The 18,614-nt window shown below is 40.2% G+C and overlaps 1 pseudogene; it reads left to right on the forward strand.

Annotated features, from left to right (window-relative positions):
- The first annotated feature begins 1,815 nt into the window (after positions 1–1,815).
- LOC139737963 (uncharacterized) overlaps positions 1,816–18,614 on the forward strand; it is a 48,395-nt pseudogene continuing 31,596 nt past the window's right edge.

The following is an 18,614-nucleotide window of genomic DNA, read 5'->3' on the forward strand; positions in this document are numbered from 1 at the left end:
TTTTATTAAAGTTTTTTTGTGTTGTTTTTCTGCAAACATAATTACTATACAAATTAGACGGGGTGATCATGTTTTCGGGTCGCAAGTTTCCCGTAATGACCTGAACAAAAATAGTCACAGGACCTGATATATATATATTCATATTTTTTGAAAAAAAAAACCCAAAAGGAATAAATTAGATCCATAGAGATTATATCAAAGGCAACATTTGTTGAATATCTCTATGGTCAGATCATTCACAGCTCCCTCTGTTGTCAAGTATATGGTTTAGGCTGCAAATTGGTGGTTTCCTCTGTATCGCATCATGAGTACAGTGTCCTTTATAAATCTCACATACATTTATAGGAAAAAAAACTTTTGAGATCGATGCTACCAAAATAACGGTGAGCTTTTGGCAAGTGGTCGATTCCAATTCTGTGTACTAGAGAGAGCATACTCGGCGACAATACTGATGTAGTTTTTACGCGTGGATTATTTATAGTACTGAACAACCAGAGGTCCAGCGTAACAGTCACGGTAATTACCTTGTCATTTTATTCTGCTCATAAAGGCATAAGACACTTATCAGATTTAGGGATTCCATAAAGGCCAGATCCCTCTCATGATCAGCAGCACACAGCAAAGCCTTGAAAGAGTACTTCTTAGTTATGGACTACGTTTCAAAACATTTCTTTTCGCCATGCACAACCTTTGATGTATTCTTTGCTTTATTGAGTTTTCGTCTTGCAGGTCTAAAATATCAAAAAGACAAAATTGATTTCCGAAGCAACCTTAAAAAAAAAAAATCTCATTCTCAGCAGGATGATAAGTTGTAAGGATCAGTGATATTTTTTTTTCTCTCTCTTTTTAATCAATAGTAAGGGTGACGGAACGGGAGCAACAACTCTTCACATCTTACCCCTCCCCCCCCAAAAAAAAAACAAAAACCAAAAACCCAACAACAAACAACCAAACCAAACCAAACCAAACCAAACAACAACAATAACAACAACAACTTGCACACACATTTTTTTTTTTTTTGGGGGGGGAAGGAATAACCCCTCCCCTTCAAAAAAGATCTGTCTCCACTGGGGTGGGGTTGGAGTATTGACCCTTGATCCACCATGCACCAATCACAACCCCCCACCCCCCCCCCCCCCAAAAAAAAAAAGTAAGAACAGTTCCGCGGCCCCTGTTTTTTTTTGGTTACAAAAAAGAAGTAGGCCTATACACATTAAAGAACACTTTTTTTCACTTTTCGTAACACAAACACGAACACAATTCATACAAGGGAAGATGAAACAGACAGACAATGAGACATCAGAGTCAAGGATACAGACAGGTGACAGACAAAACAAGGAAGTTGATAAAACACAAGCTCCCACACCCTCAACTGTGCTGTAAAAAAACACACAAAAATAGTTGAGGAAGTTGGAACTCTCCTTTTCGCATTCTTACTCCCTCCTATCATATCATCCGTATCTCTGAATTCTTATCAACACGTAATAGGTATCAGGGTTTTGGACGCCAGTCAAGAGGAAAGAGGGTATAGTCAGGAAGCCCCTCCCGTTGCTAACGTGTCCTCCCTATTCCCCTTGGAAGATCCACATCCATTGACCCCCTAACACCCCTCCCACTCCTGGGCCAGCAGCGCAGGACTACAGTATACATGTCGCGAGACAAAAACAAACACGCAGGCCTCGCAGACTTTACAACACATGCAGGTCTACCCAGCCCGATCATACGTTTGCGTTGTACGCACTTCTACTCGTGCACTCGACGTGCAATGTGCACGAACGACTCAGAGCTCATACGGTATCGTACGGCCGCGTATGATATGTGTATGCGAAGATTGGAGATTGACAGAAACAGGAGTCCCAGGGCTCGGAGACTATTTCTGTGCTAAAATGCACCGCCGCCTTTGCCAAGGAATGCATCGTCAAGTGAGTATTCGTAGTGTGTGATACACTTGTACCTGTATAAATGAACGCCTAGTGAATTTTGGAGGCTCATTGTGTCTCGAATCATCAGTTTTCTGACATAAAGTTGTTAAGAAAGTAGGAGGGTCACAACGAGTCACTGTAGTCCCACACGTGAGCCGTCGGGTATCGTACTTCCGTACGATACTTTATACTCCATTGGCATTGCATTGTACTAGAGTCTAGTCCACTAACTTCTTGTAAGTATCACACAAACGTTCGAAATAAATGACTTGGTGATACGCAAGAATTTTTTCCTTGACGTGGCGAAGTGACAGTAGCCTAGTAGAAGACAGTTTTCGAGATGTGTGTTTTCAAGGCTGGCTTAAAGAACCAGTTAAAGAATTATAAATTTATCTAACGTTTCTAGGTTATAAAAATATTAAAATCGTTGTTTCTAGGAATGTAGGATGGTAGACATCTAACGGGGGGCTCCTTCACACAGTCTGTGGACATGTGGTGTGGGAGCGCCCTTAGTCAACAGTGGTGTCTTGACGTCTCTGCACTGTATGATAAAAAAAGAAACACAAATTTAAGTGCATCTCAATTTACTAAGTGTCCTATTTTACCAGCAAATGACAAAATACCCAATATGCGGCAGGCCTGGTGCCTAGAGTGACTATTTCTGGCAGGGACACTTTCTTTAATTCATCAATAAAACAGCTAGAACTTTAGTGAACATCATGTGTGCTTAGTCCCACTTTAGAACACAATCAGGAGTTACTCAGAAGTGTTATGGGAAGTGACGCCTGATTACGCCATTTCATCAATAAATGAAGTGGCCCTCGCCGCAAATAGGCACCCTGTACAAAGCCTGTCGCAAACGGGGTACTTTACTCTATGCATACATTCTGAATCTATTCCAATTCATACCAGTTCAGTTCTGCACTTGCTCATTTCCAGTCCAGATGGATGTTCTTGAAAAGATGTTTTTCTCCATACCTCCCATTTATTCCTTCGTATTTCGAAACGACCTTTTGAGTGGCACTTTGCGTATTGGCGATATGAATATGCATGAGGTCACAATGTTTTTAGCCTTTTAGACAAGGTCCTTTCGCTGCGCAATGTGTAGTGGTGAGTGAATGGGTTTAAGTGAAATGCGCCCATGCAGAGAGTGATCGGGCGGCATACAATGTCATGCATCAAGAGTGCCTGGTCAAGAGGCAACACTGCTAGTACTGGCTAGCGCATGTGCAAGGGTTTCAAATCCAGGATACGGAGCAATTGTCGTTCTCACAGATTCCTCTTGACCGAATCATTTAAAGTCATCAATTTTGACAGAAATGGACTATTGGAGGAACCAAATGTTCTACATATTTTGTTGTCAACAATTTTTGACAGTGCTGAAGCGTTGTTTGTGATATCCCAAAATCATATGCCAACCCATTTAACTGATGGCTCCTAATGCCCAGATCTCTAACTTTGCCATTGTTTCAAAAGCATTGCAAATTACTACATTCTGATTTTCTTTTGATGACAGCCATGATCAAGAAAACATCTGTGTACATCCCTCACCATGCGTTATCACCTCTTTGAGATAGCCACCCAGCTGAGGGTCAACAGCAACACAGACAGACATGAGCAGAGACGGCATCAGTCACCAGTCTCTTCTCTGGTGCAGCCCAAAAAGCCTGTTAGATCTCCCAGAATTAGCCTCAGTAGCCATAGGCAAAGTGGCGATGCAACCATCACAGTCTTAGTGTGCAATAATGGTGAGTTCCTCTCCTTTCATACTTGAGATACAATATGGCAAGTTAGAAAATACAAATGAATGCAAACAGTAAAAAGCTTACTCATCAGTTCATGAGCAACACTTCCTGAACAACATTGTAACTGTTTTGACTTTTTTCATTTTTTTTTTTACTTTTTGGCAAATGAAAGGATTTAACATTAGTGTGATCTTTCAGCCATAATAGTACAAGTAGGTCAATGCATCAAAGTAAATTATTGAAAATTGCTGTTAAAGGTATTAGCCCACATATGTAAACCTGCAGCAATTGGTCTCATAGTTAGCATGGAGTTTGGGTATGATTGCAGTAACACCTGTGCAAAATTTCGTTCCAATTAGTCCATTACTTTCATAAAAATAAATGAAAATGCACCGTATGCATGCATATAATGCTCGCTAGCTCCGGTCCACGTATGTACTACATGCATGCGATACATGTGTAAGTTACATGTACGTAGCTAGCCCGCGCTCGTAATTAGATTTTGGGTCGGGTTGACCCGGTTTGAAAATTGATTTTAAAACGATGATTTTCTCTCTTTTATCGAATGGTATAGACAAATAGCAACAGGTGAGGTATGTTACTGTTATAACTTGTACTTCAAGTCATATTGGACCTGTTTTATGCAGTTTTGATTTTCGTGGGTTTGCAAATGTGGGCTAATACCTTTAAGGTTTATTCCCAAAGTGGTTGGTGAGTAAGTTATATTCTTGTTAAATTGTCAGTTGTAAAATGTCTATACTATTAGAATGTTCAACAAATGCATCCCATATTCTCTAAAATTCTGTTTCGTGTGGTAGGGGGAAAAAAGGTTTAGTTCCCCCTGACATTAGGAGTGTATGTTCCTGTAGTCTCAGATGAAAAAAGGTTGAGTTATTTCATATGGCCCACACTCTACAAGCATTGTTTTTTTAGTGGCTCCTGCATTTTTCGCACAGTGCATAGGTCTTCAGTCTCAATGTATGGTTACTGTAAGTTTGCAATTATTGTTGTTTACTCTGTTGAATCCACATTGTTTTGTTTGCATGATTTCTGTCACTAAACTAAGTGAAATGTGTATTATGTTACTGTTGAAAAACAGAAATAAATTTGAATTAAAAAAAATGAATTAGGAATGTGTTTTCCCCAAGGAGAAATCTCTGTACTGTAAATGCTGTGAGACAAAAACAATGAAGACGACACACTGTTTAATAGCAAATTCAGACAAACATTGAGTTGTGGTGTAATGAATCACGTAGTGTGCTCTGTAAGGGCACCTCAGAAAGTGTCATCTTGACATGTCGACTGTGGCATCACTTGTATTGCGCTGCTCCTATATCTTTACTTGAAATATAATTTATTTTATTTTCCCTAAAAGTCATCACATAAATGAGAAAATTGTCTACAGTAAACCCAAATAATCCTTCGTCTCTATGTTCCACAAATATGAGAAGTGCTATAATGTGATAATTGAAGTTACAGCTTCACAAGGCCAAGATAGCTATCTAAAGTTACATGTAAAATGTCATATTATGACATAAATGCTGACAGTCACAGTTTTGTATTAAAGTGCATTAACACTCACCCAAGGCTGCTTAGTTTTGCTAGCCTGCTGCTCTTATTCAGCGATTATCATTAAAGGCAACCTATTCTGTGAAGTAAGAGAAATGGAGAAGGCAGTTCACTACTTGATTATACGTGTATTATATATATGGCCATAAAACAGATGTGGTTGTAAGAGTCTTTTCACAGATATGACACATTTACCAATAGGACAAGTTATACCATGGTCTGCATCATAGACTCTTTTAATGAACAGTGCATAGCCCTATTCTTTTCAATTTAAGTAGATGTTTAAAACATCATAATCTTATTTTTATGCTTATTTTTTTTTATTAGGAATAGGTTAGTTGTTATTCTTGTATGAGTGCACATACAATGGTGGGAGATAAGATGTAATGGATGAAAAAGCAAGAACACTCCGCATTGGTTTACATTCAGATAAGTAGCATGAAATGGAACAATGAATATTTACACTGAGATGTATATTGATATACCTGCAGTTAGGTTTCATTTTTGTGGACTGTAACTTCATTGCTTTATACTGATTTAAAGTGTGTGTGTGTGTGTGTGTGTGTGTGTGTGTGAAACAGAGATTCAAGCTTCCAAATTGATTAAAAACTAACAGAAATAGTCAAATAGTGAATGCTCATGAATAAACAAGACCATGTAGTTTCAGAGAAAAAAAATCTGTATCATTGTGATAGACTGCTTGTAAACTCTGGCTAATTTTTGTTTTACATTTACTCTGTTGCACAAGAAATTTCATGCCGGCATTTTTGAAGCCATAAAACTCTTTAAATCTAGTTTTGCTGGAGTTGCAGTGAAACTGATTAAATCTGTTCATTCGATACGTGATGAAAATTTGTCTCCTTGAAACCTTTATCTTGCATGCATTCCTCCATGCATCACGTTTGGACTGATTGGTGTTCATTGGATTGCTGTTCATGTTTTGTTGCACAGACTTCCTGATATTGCGATATGAAGAGGATGGACACACACCCATCACCAAAGACCTCAAGTGGTTTCAGGTACAGTGTCAAGTCATGTGCAGATGGGATCTAGATCCACATAACATGACATTAGCTACTCCTCCGTGACTTCTGTCATGTATCTATTGCTGTCAGTCTACCGTATGAGATTCCTTTGAATATGTAGCAGCATGGGAAGATGATATCATTTTGTAGTGTGGTGTCGAATCCATGTTGTTTTTGAACAATTTCAAAGGAAGGATGTACTTGAAAGAGCACCTTATCTTTCCTAAATGAACGCAGTACATCACAGAAAATTTAAACAAAAATGTGGCCACTAGCAGAAGAGTTAAGATGAATACTTGTGCTCATATGACTGACTAAATATGCCTCATATGTTATATGAATGCCATGTCACAAGTTCTCATTATCTCATTATGCATAATTACCTGTATATGGTCATCATCATTTATAAGGTCATGAGGATGTCGCAGACATCATTTCCATGTCCTTCAAGAGACAGGAATTTGATCGGTTTTATAAATTCCATACTCTTATATACATGAAAAGTGATTACTTTAATTAAGTAAGGTTCTTGGCACAAGACCAAGACACCTTTGTTCTGTTTATTATGTGACCCCAGGGGGGTGTTTCATAAAGCTGTTCGTAACTTTACGAACAAGTTACGAGCGACTGGTGATCAGTTTTTATGTGCTATACTTATCAGAATTTCCATAAGTCAGCACAAGAACTGATCACCAGTCGCTCGTAAGTTGTTCGTAACTTTATGAATAGCTTTATGAAACAGGGCCCAGGTTAGATGCCTTCCTGATATACTGTCTGTAGTAATCCTGGGGGGTGTTTCATAAAGCTGTTCGTAAAGTTACGAACAACTTACGAGCCACTGGTAATCAGTTGTGATGTGCTATACTGATCAGAATTTCCATAGTTCAGCACAAGAACTGATCACCAGTCGCTCGTAAGTCGTTCGTAACTTTACGAACAGCTTTATGAAACACCCCCCTGATCTTTGTTTTTTGTTTAAGCAACCTAATATAAACTGCTTTGCTGCTGAAAGCCATTGGTAATATTCTCCTTCCTGTAAATTGGCTTGGACACAGAATGACCACTTCAAAGTGTATTGTTTTTGAAATGCAGTTGGTCTCCATCTGTACCTCATGTGTAAACTGGCATCTCATCAGCTTATGCACAAGAACTAAAGTTACTACGCCATACCAGTTTGTGGCCATATCTAATATGTAGAGCAGTTTGATGTCAGTGCTTGTCTGTATTTATTGGATGGACATTGTAATAAATCAGCCCATCTTCAGAGCTCACATTTTGCACTTGCTGCTGGTGCCACAGAAGGTGTCCAAGCTTTGGTAGTGAGTGATCATTGTGCTACTCAAAAGGCAAGCCAGTTTTGTGCTTACAAATGTCTAATCTTGTCATACTTCATTTCCCACCACCCAAAGGACCCCACGAAAGCAGTCTGTGCCATCACCCTGGATGACAATGGTTGCTGGGCGGCGGCAGCTTGCAGTGATAGGAGCATCTACATCATTCCTGTCCTCCCGCTCCTTGGTGTGGCAACATCCAAGAAGGGGAGTCCCCCCTGGAAGACTGATGACATCACCAAGATCGACATCAATCCAAATATAGGTGAACTTGACGGAATCCTCATCTGAATCTTTGGAGGATTCTCTCAGTTCGAAAACTTTGAAGGTTTTCTTTTTTTATTGATCATTATAGAGTTATGTCTGCTGAATTTCAGCTAGTGTTTCTAAATGATGTAAAAGGTTGTTGGTATCACTGCACTAGATGGATTTTTTTGTGATCATTTGCTCGGTCTGAAAATTACAAGTAATTTTTTTCTTCTCTACCTGAGCGAAATGAATCATACCAAAAGCAATTTCTTTTCTACTGCAGGAAATAGGAATAGGAATAAAAATGATCTAGGTAGCATTACTAGCTTTGAATTCTGAATCAATTGACTTTGCAACTACTTGTACAACTACATGCATGTACTATTACCATAGTTGGACTACTAATGATGATGACGATGATGATGATGATGATGATGATGATACATGATGGTATAATAATTGTTTCCTATGTAATCACTTTTTTCCTGAAACAAAACAAAACACACACAAAAAACCCAAACAACTAACCAACCAACCAAATGAATAAAACCAAACCAAACCGAACGAAACAAAATGGCAGGCATCCCATCCATCGTGAGCTGGTGGCACTCCCTGGACGAGAGACACATTGTAGTCATGGGAACAGAAAAAGGAGAAGTGGTCTTGGTGGACCTCGGACTCGGGCGTGACATCAAGACCGTGCAGATTGGCGATGCCATCACCGCTCTCACCATCATCAGACATGAAGTCTCCATCGGTTACTTGTTGGTATGTGCTCCTTGGCTGTCATTTCTTTACTGTTTTATGTTCACACAGTCTTCTGGCTGAATGTAGAAAGTTTGGAAGCTCATTCATCGACTCAGCACTTTAAACTAGCTGATTGAAATCAAAAGCAACAGGTAACATTTACCTGGTGCTCTTTATTTAAATCAACTAGTTTGAAAAGTTTATCCATAAGTATATTGATATGGACATATTTTCAACTTTGAAAATGGTAGAATTTTAAAGTTATACGATCCTAACCCCTAATGGTGCGTTATTCTGCAAACTCCTCCTCCGAACGAAATTTGTGTATGCAATGTCAGACTGCAGTGCTATATCCATAAACGTGTGAGACAATTCTGCCACTGAGACACGTGTGTGTGTGTGTGTGTATGTGTGTATGTACGCATCATACACGAACATTGTGACTGCAAGCTGCAGTGATTGGAGGAGAGAGGCCAGAAGATGCATGGCTCTTCTGGCCTCTCTTCATGCACATGATGCGCACTGTGAGTGTGCTTCCATTTGCAAGCTCGCGTGGCTCGGACAGCCATTTTTGGCCACGTGATTTTGAGCCGCAGTGTGTGTTCGCTGACCCATAAAGCCAGCGCTATTCTCATTAGGTGTCACAACATTTGATACAGAATGGGGGAAGGCAGCGTATTGCATTCATCTCCGTGCCTCACAAACCACTCGCCACGATTGTAAGGCTTTAAAGTCTGTACATGTTGATTGCATTATTAACATTTCTAATGTGGTAATTTGATAGCTGTTCTCAAACATGAATGTTTTAAATGTCTATAAGAAAAGTATACACGTACATATATTAGCAGGTGATCGGTATTAAAAGTAGGGACAGGATAATGGTCTAATGGACGTAGGAAAAGAAAATCTTGGTAATAGTAGAGTCATCTTGGGTGGTTCCGTGACCAACCTCTCTGAACCTTTTTTTCTCAGTGGATTTGTCATTCTTAATCATTTTGAAGGAAAATGAGCTCCTATGTACCTCACAAAAATGATGGGAATTTTTTCTACAGCCCCAAATTCAAAATGGCCGCCAAAATGGCTGTCACTGCCTATATCTCAGTAACTAATTCACCTAGGAGGTTGATTTTGGTGTTTCGACATAGGTTTTGGGGGTTAAGAATTACCATGCTTCTTTTTTTGGGGGGGGGGTAAAACATGTTCATTGCAGTGAAATCCAATATGGCCGCCAATATGGCCGCCAATATGGCCGCCAATATGGCCGCCGACATACATTTGCTATTGTTTCTCGATTTCTAAGTTGTCTAGAAAGCTGATCTTGATGTCAAAACAAAGGTTATCGGTGTCAAGCTTTCTGTTGATACCATAATCTGATAGAATGCTTACATTATGATTACATAATTTTTAACATTCATCACATCTGGAAAATTTTGATGTCGCCGACTGTTGTCTTCAAAGTCCAACATACCTTAGTAGTCGGCTACATCACTATCTCCACACGAGTCACTGACACTATCAGTACATGAGGCATCAATGTATGAGTCACTGTCACTATCAGAATCACTCTCTGCACCATTGCTGCTCTCATCACTGTTGCTCTCTGTGTTTTCCTTGGGTGGTTCCGACATGGACAAGGGAAGTGGGGGTTCTGTTGATCGTACAGGTAGACACAGTCCGTTTACCAGATGCCATCCATGTCCTATCGGTGATGGGTGACTTTGCATCTGAAAATGCTTAAGCAAATATGCAAGATAGTTTGCACGAAGCAGGTGCTGATACAAACTGTCTGAGTCAGGCATTAATCGCATGGTGCTCTTCTTCTTCTGGGCCCTCCACTTTGCAGCCCGGGCTTCTCCTGGTGTCTTGCTTCTGGAATTACCATAGACGTAGCGAATGACGAACTGTTCTAAATCGCTGATGACATCCTGTGGGGCTGGAAGCTGGGTGCCACATTTTGCAAGCAGACTATGGGCCTCTTTCGAAGTGACCAAGCGTCCTACAATCCGCAATTTACTTGCTCCGAAAAAAGCAGAGTTATGGTCACATCCACTAATGACATGTATTGCAATGATGGATTGGGACATTGCTTCACTGCACAGACGTTTGGCATCAATCAGATGATGTTTGCGTTTCAAGCACAAGTTCCCTGACGTCCTATGAGCAACATATGCTGCTTGGACATAGTTGTCAGTGTCTTCTGTGTCAAGTATAACTGCTGCTTTGTAGCCATCTGACCGAAGTGCACTATACATCGTGAACATGGCAGTGTCTGCTTCAGCTATGAAGCATAGGAGTTCAGGCAAATCCTCACCCGTAGTGAGATTCCGTGCATAACTGCCGACTACACAATAGATAATCTCGGTCCCTGTTGTTAACGCCACTTTCTGGAGTTCCTTTTGAAGAAATGCCTGTAGGCGGATCTTGTTAGCAGGCTTACCTAGCAGGGCATGGAAATCCTTGCTAGAGGGAAACTTGTCCTCTGCCTTCATGAAGACATTCTTTGTTGGCATCTGTTTCTGTCGAAGTGTCCTTTCACTGTCTTTAATGTTGTAGTCCTGGTCGTAGGAATCATTTACGCAAATGATCCTCTCCGCATTTCGGTGCCTACTCTTGATAGTGTTCACCACTTTCTGTGCATAGTCGCCCCAGGTATACTGGCTTCCGTCCCTCTTCTCCCTGTCCTCAATGGTCGGGACTGCAAGACGCCACATGAGACCCATGTCAATAAGGGATGTATACACCTCAGGTTCTGGAGTCTCATCCATGGTCAGTTTTTGTAGAAGTTTGCTTTTCTGTGACTTGCGGAATGTTCCGTTTGCATTGAAGATAGAAAGGCACTCAGGCGTGACACGATGCTGCAAGATATCTTCAAGTTGTAGTGTCCCACTGCTGTCAACTAGTCCAACAACTGACGCCATGGCATCGCGCTCCATTCCCTCCGCCTTACCCTTCAAATTGTCGGCTACTCCTCTTTTCACTTCTTGACTGGAAAAGTTCTTTCGCTTACTCCGATGAACTCTGTCATTCAAAGTCTTGGTTTTCGAGTATACCCTCTCATCCATGAACTCCTTCACTTTTCTCCTACCATCCGTCTTGGCTGATGCCAGATCTACAGCAAGGGAATCGGAGGCTGGGATTCCTGACTGAAGGGACCGCAGTGTCTGGTTAGCATGGTCAAACGGGTCACACTCAAATTCATTGAGACACGAACTAATATCCTGCACCGCTTGTTCATCCTTCCTTCTTTTGCTAGATGAGCAATCTGCATGCTCTGCTTTCCTATGCTTCTTGCGATTAGCATGATGATGAACAGCTCGTCTCACTCGATTGATGTTATTCACGTTGCGTGTATTTGATAGGAGTTGTTTCTCATTGTTCAGGATGGCCAGCCAACCAGACTTCAGCTTGGAGCCCTTGTTCATAGTTGACTCAATCCATATGTCCAGAGCGACACACGAATACGGATTTCCTGTCATGGACTGAGCAAACAAACCATCTTCCATGAATGCAGCCTGTTTCTCAGGAAGGGTATCAAGAACTGCAATGAAATCTGGAAGATGCCGACCATACTTGTCATTGTCGTAGATTTGCATCCATGGAAGCATCAGTTTGAGCGAAGATTTGTACTCATTCCAGTTGCTTGTTCTGAGTGCGTGGATATTTTGGGTCAGAATTTCCACCATTTCCATGAAGGATAACCAGTATTCTGCCAAGGGGGCACCATCGAAATCCCTGAACAGTGTCTCGATAAGGTCTTTTACCTCTGCATTGTGCTCTAACCCTGTGTGTACATCCGCAAGTCCTTGAGCATCAATCTCATGTCTGAGTTTGGCAAGAGATGACTTCACCTCTTCGGATAGAGGTGAACCTTCCAAACGCTTGTCTAGGGCATGATGAACCAGAGTCTCGTAGAACAGGCGAAGACAGCGAACCCCACGCTTGAAGTGTTTTCCACGGAGGGCTTGATCAACCGATCCGTCTGCAATAACACCTGCAGCTACCAACACATCTGAGAGACCCGATCCATGGAACCTTTTGTATATCGTGTACATGAATGACATCTGAATATGAAAGGCACCCATGAATGGTAAGATTTTGCTGAACTGTTGTGGTTTTTCACTTTTCAGCTCTAGCATGAGCACGTAGACAGGATGGTCACCAACGATAATTGCGAAAGGCATCCTTTTCTCTTCGATTGCCTTTGCGAGCTTACATAGAACATCATTGAGAACAGTCTTACTGGGTGGATCGGGATAGGTCATGTGGTATATAGCTCGACTCTTCTCGTCAGCATTTGACATTCTTGCCTGGAAACCGGAAAACCCTGGTACAGTCTGTTCCTCCGGTTTAGGACGTGTTCGGTCATCCTGAGCTCTAGCCAACGCATGGATCACACCACGAGTTCTTTGCATGGATGTGTCTTGAGGAGGGCTGTCATCTGTGGCTCGTTCTCGAATAGGCGGTTCCCCACGCTTAACTGTCTTGTACGGCTTGACGTGCTGCATTTTGCCTCCAATCTCTTTGAGAGATGTTGATAGGAACTGAGGTGTTAAGTTTGTCCTCTCCTCCTGATTTTCGGAGGGTTCATCAAAAGTGTCTGGCTGCACGAACATGACGTTAGTTCGATGCGCCTGGCCAGCACCAGTCAACGTGTCACTCTTAAAGTCATCATTGTCGACTACAGCAATTGCAGGCTTCCCAAAGGCAAGTTCGGAGGGACAGTTAAGGGAACCCTTGAGGTCACTGAACACCCAGAAATCTCGCAACATCAGAACGTCATTGTAGCTGATGCCTATGCCATCTTTGTGCAGGAGGTCAATGATCTCTCTACTTTTGGTTAGTCCATGCAGCAAGACAGAGAGATTCACCTCAAAGGCAGTGCGCATTCCCGTGATGTAGCTTGTGAGGATCGACCCAATTGAACGGACAGCTGAATTGTCGTCAACTTCTGACCTATTTGGGTGTTTTAGCCATGTTATCAGCTTCAAGAGGAGCTCATTGAGGTCCTCTTCTCTCTCCAACTCTGATACATTTGGAGGCCAGGGAACAGTATTTGTCGCTTCAACTTGCTCTCTTAGTCGTACTGCAACATTCTTCACCAACTGGTCATCGCTTATACCCAGCGAAGATAGTGCTGCTTCTACGTATGAATCAGCCGCTCTTCTATCAAATACCATTTCACTCACATTTTGCTGACTGCTTTTATGAAACCCGATGTCTTCCTCAAATTCCTTTAAAAGAATCTCCTTCACGTAGCTCGACTTTACCTTGGCTTCATGTCCATGATTTGAGATAATTCGTTGGTAGTCCTGCAGTAGACTCTGCACTGTCCGAAATTCATGGTTCTCGAAGATCACCTGACGAACGTGATTGAAGAAGATGGCTTGTGCTTCTCGTAGATTAACATTCTGCAGGTGTTGAGTAACTTCATCTGAAAGAGGCTTGGCATGGGAAATGTAGTCACGCCAGCAGCCCCGGTGGTAGCGGATTTCCCAGCCGAAAGCTGTTTCACAGTCCGGAATTGATGCAATCAGTGTATTGAGCCTCGACCTCAGGACCGGATCTTCCACATGTACAGTGTGTAACTTGAATTTTTTCCAGGCGTCCTTCGTTGATAGGAGGAGCAACTGCCCCCAGTCACGATGACTACTTTTGTAGGGACCTCTATTGCACCACACGCATACGTTTTTGTCGTGCACAATACCTACACTTGACCGGAGCTTCTTGGGAGAAAAGGGGCTGGTGGCTGGAGATGGATCCTTCTCACCTGATTGGTTACCTCCTTCAAGATCTTTGTCTAGTTTGCGTTTTCGTTTTTCTGCTTGAGAAAGACAGCGCTGGCTAGATAAACTTGTGTAACAAGCGCTGTGCATGTAATAACCTTCTGGCCCATTCTCCCAGTCCACATTTTCATGTACGTTTTGAAAACGATCGAGTTCTTTCCATCGTAAAGACTTTTCCTGAATGGAATCCCATTTTTGGTCAGTGATATTATCCAAACAGTCACTTTTGGTACATGGTTGACCGCAACATAGAATGCATGCATGTTCGTAAGACGTTGATGACAATTCATCGCTGCCACTCCTTTCGGGATTCATTTTATCCATCACTTTTCATGTCAGTGGTTTTCATCAGGATGAGTCTGACAATGAAAACCAATGCATCATATTTTAGGGAACAGGAGTGTAAAATATTCAAAGTAAAAGGAATAACCTTGTCATGACACTACTTTAATAAAATTCATAGATATCTTCATACCACCAGCTTTGTCTCTTCTTTTGTTTTTTTCTTTTGGTGAAAGTTTGCAAAAAACATCAAACAATAAAAAGACAATTTTTCAAAGTTATATAACTTACACGTGTAACTTAATTTGAACATGACCATCCATGATGAAAATTATGTAAAGTTTATGTCATCATTGGATTTCAAATGACATTCATTGTGAGCAATGTATTGCCCTCAACCACGCTCAGGTTAGCATTTTTTGCCAAAATATGTCAAAAATGTGAATATGCCTCAATATGGTAGTGCCCAGATACCCCTCCCCCACCATGTTTTTAATTTTCTTCTTTGATTATCAAGACAATACAATTCTGCTTCCAATGAGCCCTCAACCACACTCAGATGTTCATTCTTAACGGGGATGGCTAGTAACTGATCACTGGGAATCAATGGGAATGCTGGGGAATGATTGTTCCAATCCTTGTGGGATTCATTTAAGAGTACCAGGTACATTATATATCTATTATTATGTGAAAATTATTTGAAGAGTGTGTTTGCAAAAACCGATACTTAGTAAGTCCATTTTTGAAGATTTTTAAGTACGGTCACTACATATAAAGGTACATTTTCTAAGTTATGGCCAAAAGAAGTGAAAATTTTCTTATTATTCTCTTTATTTTTCTTGACCTCTAATCGCAAATATCTCCACATGGCAAATATGGACTTATCGGTTTTTGCGAACAAACTCTTCATTTGCATCAGAATGGTATCATATTCAAGTAATGTGCAATTTAATGTTTCCAGGTTAGCACGCCTACACAGTGACAGGGCATTCACCTGCACATTACTTGAATATGAGACGGTTCTGAAGCAAATAGGCCTATTTTTTTCACACAACAATAGACAATGTACTCTTAGATGAATCCCACAAGAATTGGAACAATCATCCCCCAGCATGCACTGATCAGTTACTAGCCATAACCTTTAACAAAGTTATTTATTCGTTCCCATACTTGCCAATCTGGGCGCACTGTGTATTGGTATACGTTGGTGTGGCATTATGCGTCCCTGCAAAATTATCGGTAGGAACAGGCTACTCTGTAGCAACACTGCAGTGGGCGCGGGACCATTGACTCTGTTCACAGTCACAGGTTGTACCGTCTACTGTCATTACTGTGACAAGCTGCTTTGGCAATTTGCTAAATTGGCCTGAAAAAAAAAAGTAACAAGATTGAGCCCTCATAGACTAGCCTTGTCTGTGAAATACCTGGCTTCCTCGGTTGAACTGGACATACAAAACTATTTTGCATCTCAGTGCACATCCAGTGCACAATGTCCCATGGTGTGCACAAAATGAAAATGAAGCAGGCCCAGGATTTTGTGGAATCCCACTAACGTTACATTTCTTGAAAAGGGTTAGGCCTTTTATTAATCACTTTCCCACATTTAATTTTCCTTATTTACTTTCTTGAAACCATTTTAACTTTAAAACCTTATGAATACACACATCAAAAATTAATCTTGCTTGTTTAATAGGCCTACATGAACAAGATACACTCACACACAAATACACACACATACACAATAATCAAATTATACACACAACTTGGATTGAAGCAGGTCTTGTCCACTTTTTCTTTAATCTGGGTCTGAATATAGAGACTAACTAGTGTAGGGCGCACATTTGAAAAAAAAAACAAGGATTTTAGCGGCACTTTTCAATCAAATGAAATAAAATAAAAAGGGGTTGTATTGTATTTTCTTAACTGACTCATTTTATCTTACAAGTAAATAATTGCTGATTCTGAAAAGTCTTCATTTGAATAGTTTTTAAGATATAGCGCAGTAGTTCAAACATTGCCAACACCAAATCATATATGTGGGACTGAAATGTTAAAAGCAATTGTTAACTATCTGATAGAAAATAAGAAAAAAACATAATTACACAAAAAACCGGATAATTACATCATTTTTTAAAAGGTAAGTAAAGGGTGTACTTACAGATTTTGTTATTCAGAAGCTTGAAATGTCCAGAGAGTATACATTGTAATAAAATATCCCCAATAAAGGTTCATTGTTCACAGATTCATCCATTGTTACAGCAAGGCCAGGAAACTCTTGACCAATCAGATGTGAGCACTCATGGAAATTAGGGTAATCCCCTGTTGTGCTAGTCTATGACTTCAGACAGTTTGCACATTGAGTGGCAGGGCTTTAAAAAAAGTGAATTTGGGCTGTAAAAAAAAATTCCCATCTTTTTTGGGAGGTACATAGGGGCTTATTTTCCTTCAAAATGGTTTAGAATGCCAAATCCACTGAGAAAAAAAGGTTCAGAGAGGTTGGTCACGAAACCTCCCAAAATGACTCTACTATAAGTCAGTCCCTGTGTATGTACTAGCCATCTATACCATTGCCATAAGGATGGTAAACTTGTGTTTATGTTTACATCATGTATAACATCAAAGGGATGTGGCTGCAGCAGAATCAAAGGATGCAATATATGAAAACTAGAGCTTGTTAGCCAAGGCACCACCCTGTTTCTTTGTGAATTCAAAATCGATCATCAATAATAGATGCACACCTACATTTCATACATGATGCATATGTTTTAAATGTAGATGCGATTTGTATATGCTATGGAATGATACTGTAAAACGAGGAATGTTCGCGTGCATTTTAATTTCGCGAATTTCGCGAGCGCCAAGATTCGCGAAATTTAAATGCACGCGGAATTTCTTATCTACACTATATGCATTGAACGCAAGGGGCAATTCGCGAAAATTTCTTGCCACGAAAAATGCCGTCGGCTCCAATTCGCGAAAATTTTGTGCCGCGAATATATCATGTTTTACAGTAAGTCAGAAAACATCATCTGATTGGCTACTTACAGGCTTACACCAGGGGAGGGGACCAATGGGGAATGCTGTTAGAGCAGTCCTCAGAAATCTCTGTCCTCACAGCTTCCATGGAGATGGATGCCCAGATTTTGGACTATGAAGTCATCGATGCTAATAACCTCCCATCCAGGAGCATCCTTCATGCCGGTAAGAACACATCAAAAAAGTTTAAAAAAAAAAACATTTTATTTGTTTGATTTAAAATCAATATCACAGAGAATGTGGAAATGGTGTCAATTTTTCTACCTATGGTTACCGACTTTTGAGAAATATAAAAATTTAAATTGTGGTGTACAAATAAGCACATAAGGACATATGCACTATGTGTTAAAGGGACTGTACAGTACTGGTTGAGGTGGGGATTCATGTTTTGAACATTCTTAAGTGAGATAATGAGAAAACTCTTATGAAATATGAAAGGGCATGTAATTTTAAGAAGGATTCAACGCTTATTTGATGAAAATTGGTTTTGGAATGGCTGAGATATCCAAAAAAGTGATAATAATAAAAGGCGACAGGCCACAACTTTATTAGGATCTCTTTGTTTCACCTTGTTTTTTTGATATCTCAGCCATTTCAAAACCGATTTTCATCAAATAAACTTTTGATACCCCTTAGAATTGCATGCTCTTTGACATCTCATAGAGTGGTTTCTGAATATCTCGCAGAAAGTTAAAAGCTAAATCCTCACCTCGACCAGAACTGTACACACCCTTTAATGTGCTACATGAGCACGGTTAATTATTATTATTATTGCTATTATTATTATTATTATTATTATTATTATTATTATTATTATTATTATCATTATCATTATTATTATTATTATTATTATTATTATTATTATTATTATTATTATTATTATTATTATTATCATTATTATTATTGTTATTATTATTATTATTAT

Source organism: Diadema antillarum, unplaced genomic scaffold, assembly GCF_040938485.1.
Source record: "Diadema antillarum isolate AM-2024a unplaced genomic scaffold, OU_Dant_1.0 seq00000717_RagTag, whole genome shotgun sequence".
NCBI lineage: Eukaryota > Metazoa > Echinodermata > Echinoidea > Diadematoida > Diadematidae > Diadema > Diadema antillarum.